The following is an 8,142-nucleotide window of genomic DNA, read 5'->3' on the forward strand; positions in this document are numbered from 1 at the left end:
TCTAATTATCTATCTAACATAAAGCTACACGACTGGAATAGATGGAAAAAAAGTGCTTGCACAATGCATAACCAGCCACCACCGCACTTGTTTACGAACTTCTTCCATTGCGGGCGTGAAAATCATGATCACTCTGTTCTCACCCAGGTTTCCACGTACACATGTACAAAGACGTACATAAATCAACACCAACTATGACGTCTCCTCCCCAACATCCCCATCGTGTCACCTCCCTCACTCTTTAGTAACTAAGATAATTGTTGTTACAACCATTTTGATCCACTTGTGCTGGACATACCCAACTCTGGAGCTCAGTGAGGGAAGCCAGCGCTTTGGTAGTGTTGCTTCATCTGCAATACAAACCATCACAGAGTGTGGCCAGAAGGGGAGACGTTACTTGTGAATGCCACTTCTTCAGGTCACACACTGTGATGTTATGTGCTGCAAAGGAACCAAACCGCTGAGACATGGAAAGATAATCATGATAAATGTTGTATAAAGATAAACGAGGCTCTGGTATAAGAAATTTCACGACGGTTACGAGGCACCATTTAATTTCTCCTGGCAGGGGCAGGCTCATGGAATTTTCACGAGCTCCACAATTTACGAAAACAGAGAATGGGCTTCGACCATGGCATGGGCTCCGACCATGGCATTAGTCTTCAGAGCGCTAGCATTTCCTCGAAGCATACGAACACAGATTTGAATTTTCGTAAACGCATCAGAAGAACGAAAATAAGTTGAGAAAGAAAATAATAAGTTGGGAAAGAAAATGATTTTTGAGTCGTAAGGAACGAAAAACAATGTGGGCGAAGGTGTTGACGACGTGAGTTTGGCTCTTTAATCATGACCGGACAAGATTGTAAGATACTTGCTTGTAAATGGGGTAAGATAAAAGCTGAAAAATATTAAGGAATAAAAATGTAGGCCATTAATTTTAAGAGTGGATAAAGGAGAAGCCGAGAGATGTCGTATGTAACTACCAAGAAATAGGGAGGTAAAGGTTTATCTGAAAGGCTAAGAGAGTACGAGGACTTAGTCTCCCTGAGTATGATGACTCATCTGGGTAGTACGATACCTGAAATCACTGTACTCAAGGGTTATGTTATCGTACTAAAGACTTAAGTCGCCCTACTTATGGGATAACAGACGCTGTCGAAGAAATGTGTGATGAGATGTGTAATCTTGGCATCTTCATGCCCGAGGATCACCAAAGATAACGACCTAAGTCACTGACATCCAATTCACATTAAGCATCAATACTCACAGCGCATGAAACCACAGATCAACAGGGTGTAAGAGTTGACTTGGCTTACACAGGCACGAAAATTTAAGATCTTAATGCAGTACACACTGATAGGCAGTAATCTCTCTCTCTCTCTCTCTCTGTATATATATATATATATATATATATATATATATATATATATATATATATATATATATATATATATATATATATATATATATATATATTATCTATTATTATATTTTGTCACTGTCTCCCACGTTAGCGAAGTAGCGCAAGGAAACAGACGAAAGAATTGCCCAACCCACCGACATACAAATGTATATGCATACACGTCCACACACGCACATATACATACCTATACATCTCAACGTAAACATATATATACACACACAGATATATACATATATACACATGTACATAATTCATACTGTCTGCCCTTATTCATTACCATCGCCACCCCGACACACATTAACTGACAACCCCTTCCCCCCGCATGTGCGCAAGGTAGCGCTAGGAAAATACAACAAAGACCACATTCGTTCACACTCAGTCTCTTGCTGTCATGTATAATGCACCGAAACCACAGCTCCCTTTCCAGAGCCAGGCCCCACAGAACTTTCCATGGTTTACCCCAGACGCTTCACATGCCCTGGTTTAATCCAGTGATAGCACGTCGACCCCGGTATACCACATCGTTCCAATTCACTCTATTCCTTACACGCTTTTCACCCTCCTGCATGTTCAGGCCCCGATCACTCAAAATATTTTTCACTCCATCCTTCCACCTCCAATATGGTCTCCCACTTTTCCTCGTTCCCTTCTCCTCTGACACATATATCCTCTTTGTCAATCTTTCCTCACTCATTCTCACCATGTGAGCAAACCACTTCAAAACACCCTCTTCTGCTCTCTCAACTACACTCTTTTTATTACCACACATCTCTCTTACCCTTTCATTACTTACTCGATCAAACCACCTCACACCACATATTGTCCTCAAACATCTCATTTCCAGCACATCCACCCTCCTCCGCACAACTCTATCTATAGCCCACGCCTCGCAACCATATAACATTGTTAGAACCACTATTCCTTCAAACATACCCATTTTTGCTTTCCAAGATAACGTTCTCGACTTCCACACATTTTTCAACGCTCCCAGAACTTTCGCCCCTTCCCCCACCCAATGATTCACCTCCGCCTCCATGGTTCCATCCACTGCCAAATCCACCACCAGATATCTAAAACACTTCCCTTCCTCAAGTTTTTCTCCATTCAAACATACCCCCCAATTGACTTGTCCCTCAAACCTACTGCACCTAATAACCTTGCTTTTATTCACATTTACTCTCAGATTTCTTGTTTCACACATTTTACCAAAGTCAGTCACCAGCTTCTGCAGTTTCCCACCCGAATCAGCCACCAGCCCTGTATCATCAGCGAACAACAACTGACTCACTTCCCAAGTTCTCTTATCCACAACAGATTGCATACTTGCCCTTCTTTTGAAAACTCTTGGATTCACCTCTCTAACAACACCTGTCCATAAACAAATTAAACATCCATGGAGACATCACGCACCCCTGCCGCAAACCAACATTCAATAAAAACCAATCACTTTCCGCTCTTCCTACACGTACACATGCCTTACATCCTCGATAGAAACTTTTCACTGCTTCTAACAACTTACCTCCCACATCATATATTCTTAATACCTTCCACAGAGCATCTCTATCAACTCTATCATATGCCTTCGCCAGATCCATAAATGATACAAATCCATTTACTTTTCTAAGTATTTCTCACATACATTCTTCAAAGGAAACACCTGATCCACACATCCTCTACCACTTCTGAAACCTCACTGCTCTTCCCCAATCTGATGCTCTGTACATGCCTTCACCCTCTCAATCAATACCCTCCCATATAATTTCCCATGAATACTCAACAAACTTATACCTCTGTAATTTGAGCACTCACTTTTATCCCCTTTGCCTTTGTACACTGGCACTATGCACGCATTCCGCCAATCCTCAGGCACCTCACCATGAGTCATACATACATTAAATAATCTTACCAACCAGTCAGCAATACAGTCACCCCCTTTTTTAATAAATTCCACTGCAATACCATCCAAACCTGCTGCCTTGCCGGCTTTCATCTTCCCCAAAGCTTTTACTACCTCTTCTCTGTTTACCAAATCATTCTCACTAACCTTCTCGCTTTGCACACCACCTCGACCAAAACATATATATATATATATATATATATATATATGTATATATATATATATATATATATATATATATATATATATATTTATATATATATATTTCTTTCTTTCATACTATTCGCCATATCCCGCGTTAGCCAAGTAGCGTTAAGAACAGACGACTGGACCTTTGAGAGAATATCCTCACCTGTTTCCCTTCTCTGTCCTTTTGGAAATTAAGGAAAGAGTAAAAAAGTAGAGGGTAGGATTTCCAACCCCCTGCTCTCTTCCCTTTTAGTCGCCTTCTACGACACGCAGGGAATACGTGGGAAGTATGCTTTTTCCCCTATCCCCAGGGATAATACCCTTTACCTATACATTTCAACATATCCATATATATATATATATATACAAATGGATTTGTATGTGGATAGTTGATAGAGATGCTCTGTGGAAGGTAGTAAGAATATACGGTGTGGGAGGCAAGTTGTTAGAAGCAGTGAAAGGTTTTTTTCGAGGATGTAAGGCATGTGTACGTGTCGGAAGAGAGGAAAGTGATTGGTTCTCAGTGAATGTAGGTTTGCAGCAGGGGTGTGTGATGTCTCCATGGTTGTTTAATTTGTTTATGGATGGGGTTGTTAGGGAGGTGAATGCAAGAGTTTTGGAAAGAGGGGCAAGTATGCGGTCTGTTGCGGATGAGCGAGCTTGGGAAGTGAGTCAGTTGTTGTTCGCTGATGATACAGCGCTGGTGGCTGATTCATGTGAGAAACTGCAGAAGCTGGTGACTGAGTTTGGTAAAGTGTGTGAAAGAAGAAAGCTGGGAGTAAATGTGAATAAGAGCAAGGTTATTAGGTACAGTAGGGTTGAGGGTCAAGTCAATAGAGAGGTAAGTTTGAATGGAGAAAAACTGTAGGAAGGGAAGTGTTTTAGATATCTGGAAGTGGATCTGGCAGCAGAAGGAACCATGGAAGCGGGAGTGAATCATAGGGTGGGGGAGGGGGCGAAAATTCTGGGAGCGTTGAAGAATTTGCGGAAGTCGAGAACATTATGTCGGAAGGCAAAAATGGGTATGTTTGAAGTAATATTGGTTCCAACAATGTTGTATAGTTGCGAGGCGTGGGGTATGGATAGAGTTGTGCGGAGGAGGGTGGATGTGATGGAAATGAGATGTTTGAGGACAATATGTGGTGTGAGGTGGTTTGATCGAGTAAGTAATGAAAGGGTGAGAGAGATGTGTGGTAATAAAAAAAAATGTGGTTGAGAGAGCAGAAGAGGTGTTTTGAAATGGTTTGGTCACATGGAGAGAATGAGTGAGGAAAGATTGACCAAGAGGATATATGTGTCAGAGGTGCAGGGAACGAGAAGTCGGAGACCAAATTGGAGGTGGAAAGATAGAGTGAAGAAGATTTTGAGTGATTGGGGCCTGAACATGCAGGAGGGTGAAAGGCGTGCAAGGAATAGAGTGAATTGGATCGATGTGGTATACCGGGGTCGACGTGCTGTCAGTGGATTGAACCAGGGCATGTGAAGCGTTTGGGGTAAACCATGGAAAGTGTGTGGGGCCTTGGATGTGGAAAGGGAGCTGTGGTTTCTTTACATTATTACATGACTGCTAGAGACTGAGTGTGAACGAATGTGACCTTTGTTGTCTTTTCCTAGCGCTACCTCGCACACATGAGAGGGGAGGGGGTTGCTATTTCATGTGTGGCGAGGTGGCGATGGAATGAATAAAGGCAGACAGTATGAGTTATGTACATGTGTATATATGTATATGTCTGTGTGTGTATATATATGTACACGTTGATATGTATAGGTATGTATATTTGCGTGTGTGGACGTGTATGTATATACATTTGTATGTGGGTGGGTTGGGCCATTCTTTTGTCTGTTTCCTTGCGCTACCTCGCTAACGCGGGAGACAGCGACAAAGCAAAATGAATGAATAAATAACTATTCGAATAGTCATTTCCCTATTAAGGGCGATTATAGCCTAGCAGTAGCGCTCCTGCCTGTCACGCCCTCATCCCGACGTGATTGGCTGGAGGCCTGAGGTCCGGCCCTTATACTGTGTAAAGGCCCAGCCCTGAATCTCTGACCACGCAACCAGGATGGTTGGGCGACCTTTCCCAGGCATGACCTCGTGGCTGACCCTGTGTCACTTGACAATGTTAACTTGTGGTCAATTGCGACATGCAGAGCTAGCATTCATGTGTGGAGAGTAGAGGGATATTGCTCAATGTACAAGTACTTCATATCTTCCTTGTTGTCATTGTAACGTGGGCATGAAGGGTCTTGGGATATGTTAAGAGGTATTTGTTATGTTGTACTGATGGACGGTGTCCAGAGCGTAGACGGAAAAGTGTGACTATCATTTATCTAGGGAGTTCATCTGAGGTTAAATGAATGATTGAGGACTTCTGTGGAGATGCTGACATTCTGTTCTGATTGAGCCACTGTTCTAGTAGTACAAGGTAGTGCTGTATGGTTGTCGTTGCCACTACGGTTTCAGGTTGTTACATACAGTTAATTAGTTGCACAGATCACACAGATCCAGGGTCCAAGCGAGGCGGTCTGGCCTTAACACTCCCCTTAAAAGCATCAGAAGCGAAGGATATGAAAGGAGCTTCATGCTGTGGTTTACTAAAGGTGATGGCGGGTCGTGCAGAAAGGACGTGAAGAAGGTTGGAGACGGAGCTGCATGTTGGGGGCACTCCACTGTAGAGCTAAAGTGCCATTGTTAGTAGCTGTCCGTTATGATATTGCCCATCCACTATTGTGTAGGATGGGTATGTCTCTATTTCATAACAAGAATTAAGACAAATCTCGACCTATGCGAAAGGCAATGTAACGTGCTGTTCATTTGTATTAACGTTTGAGTTGTGTTATATAACCTAAACTTTCCCTCCTTGTCAGATCCCTCCACATCTCTGGCAAACGCCGTCAATTCGTCGACCTCACTTCAGTTAACTTGACAGGTATAATATTGTCCTACGGACTATAAGAAATCCATCTTACTTTTTTTCGTTTACGTGAAGTTCAAATTGCCGCAATTTCAAATTCCGTATTTCCCAAGACATCCTAATGTGGTATCACTGAACACGGTAAACTAGGGCCAGTGACCCGTGCCGCACTAGGGAGTGTACCAAGTTTGGCCTAAGTGGTTCAACGGAGCGTCTTCCCTGCCCCAACACCTCCCTCTGGACGATGGACAAACGCTTGGCATCTTTTAAAAAAAAGTTTTTCTGTAAGATTAATTCATTCTCTCATGTGAAATCTATATATAATCTTCATATAATTAATTGGATTCTTACTCGAACCAAGTATAATTTTAGCTAGAAATATATTGGTATATCAGTCATTTTTTCCCCCAGAGAGACGAATCAACGTTTCGTACATGACTGTTGCAAACACCCACATTCTTTAATTATTTTAGGATTACACATAAAAGCTTCGCACATTTATCAAGGGAAAATAATCTAGAGTTCTTTTTCGGATTTTAGGCAGAGGCCAATTTTCAGTCGTTTTCTTACAATATCAACTTAACAGGGTTTCAAGTACTGCCATTCCTAAAAAGCTTTTAATTGACATGCAGTTTTGATTTTGAATTAGAAATATTTCACAGATACAATTTCAATGGAAACAGACGATAAAGTCTAAAAAGGTGTTTATCTAATAAACTTCGTTTCAGGTTCTTAGGCGGAGATTAGAACCTAACACCATATTTTTTCAGAGCTTTTCAGGCCTGAATGTTTAATTATGCAAAAATCACACTTATCAAGACTCACTTACCTAAACGAACCCTATCTTTGTCTGTCTCTCTCTCTCTCTCTCTCTCTCTCTCTCTCTCTCTCTCTCTCTCTCTCTCTCTCTCTCTCTCTCTCTCTATATATATATATATATATATATATATATTTATATATATATATATTCCTATGAGTCCACGGGGAAAATGAAACACGAAAAGTTCCCAAGTGCACTTTCGTGTAATAATCACATCATCAGGGGAGACACAAGAGAGAAATATAACAGTCAGTTGATATACATCGAAGAGACGAAGCTAGGACGCCATTTGGTAAACATGTGATTGTCCAAAACATACAACGAGCGTTCATAAACTTATCATTTTACAAATCTTATCAACAATAAAGTTATCTAATTTGTACAGACCATCACTAATGTTAAGATTACAATTCTTTGTGTATTTAATGATAGAAGATTCAATGATATTTCTCTTGGTAATAGAGTTAGAGTTAACAACTGAGATGGCGTTACTCCAGTCAATACAATAACCATAGTTTTTAACATGATTAAACAAGGCATTTGATTCTTGTCCCGTTCTTATACTATATTTATGTTGTTTAAGTCTAACAGAAAGATCCTTACCAGTCTGACCAACATAAAATTTATCACAGTTTCCACAAGGAACTTTATAGATGCAACCAAGAGAATTTTCTGGTGAATTCCTGACTAAGGTATTCTTTCTAGTATTATTGTTGCTAAAGGCAACATTTACATTAAAGGATTTAAGCAACATGGGAAGCAAAGTGAAATTATTTTTAAAAGGGAGAACTAAAAGATTCTTGGTGTCAATGGGAGGTTTGGGTTCAGATCTATAAAACGATATCTTTGCTAACTTAAGGGATTTATCATTGAAAGATCTAGGGTACTTTAACTTAGA

This window comes from Panulirus ornatus, chromosome 47, assembly GCF_036320965.1.
Source record: "Panulirus ornatus isolate Po-2019 chromosome 47, ASM3632096v1, whole genome shotgun sequence".
NCBI lineage: Eukaryota > Metazoa > Arthropoda > Malacostraca > Decapoda > Palinuridae > Panulirus > Panulirus ornatus.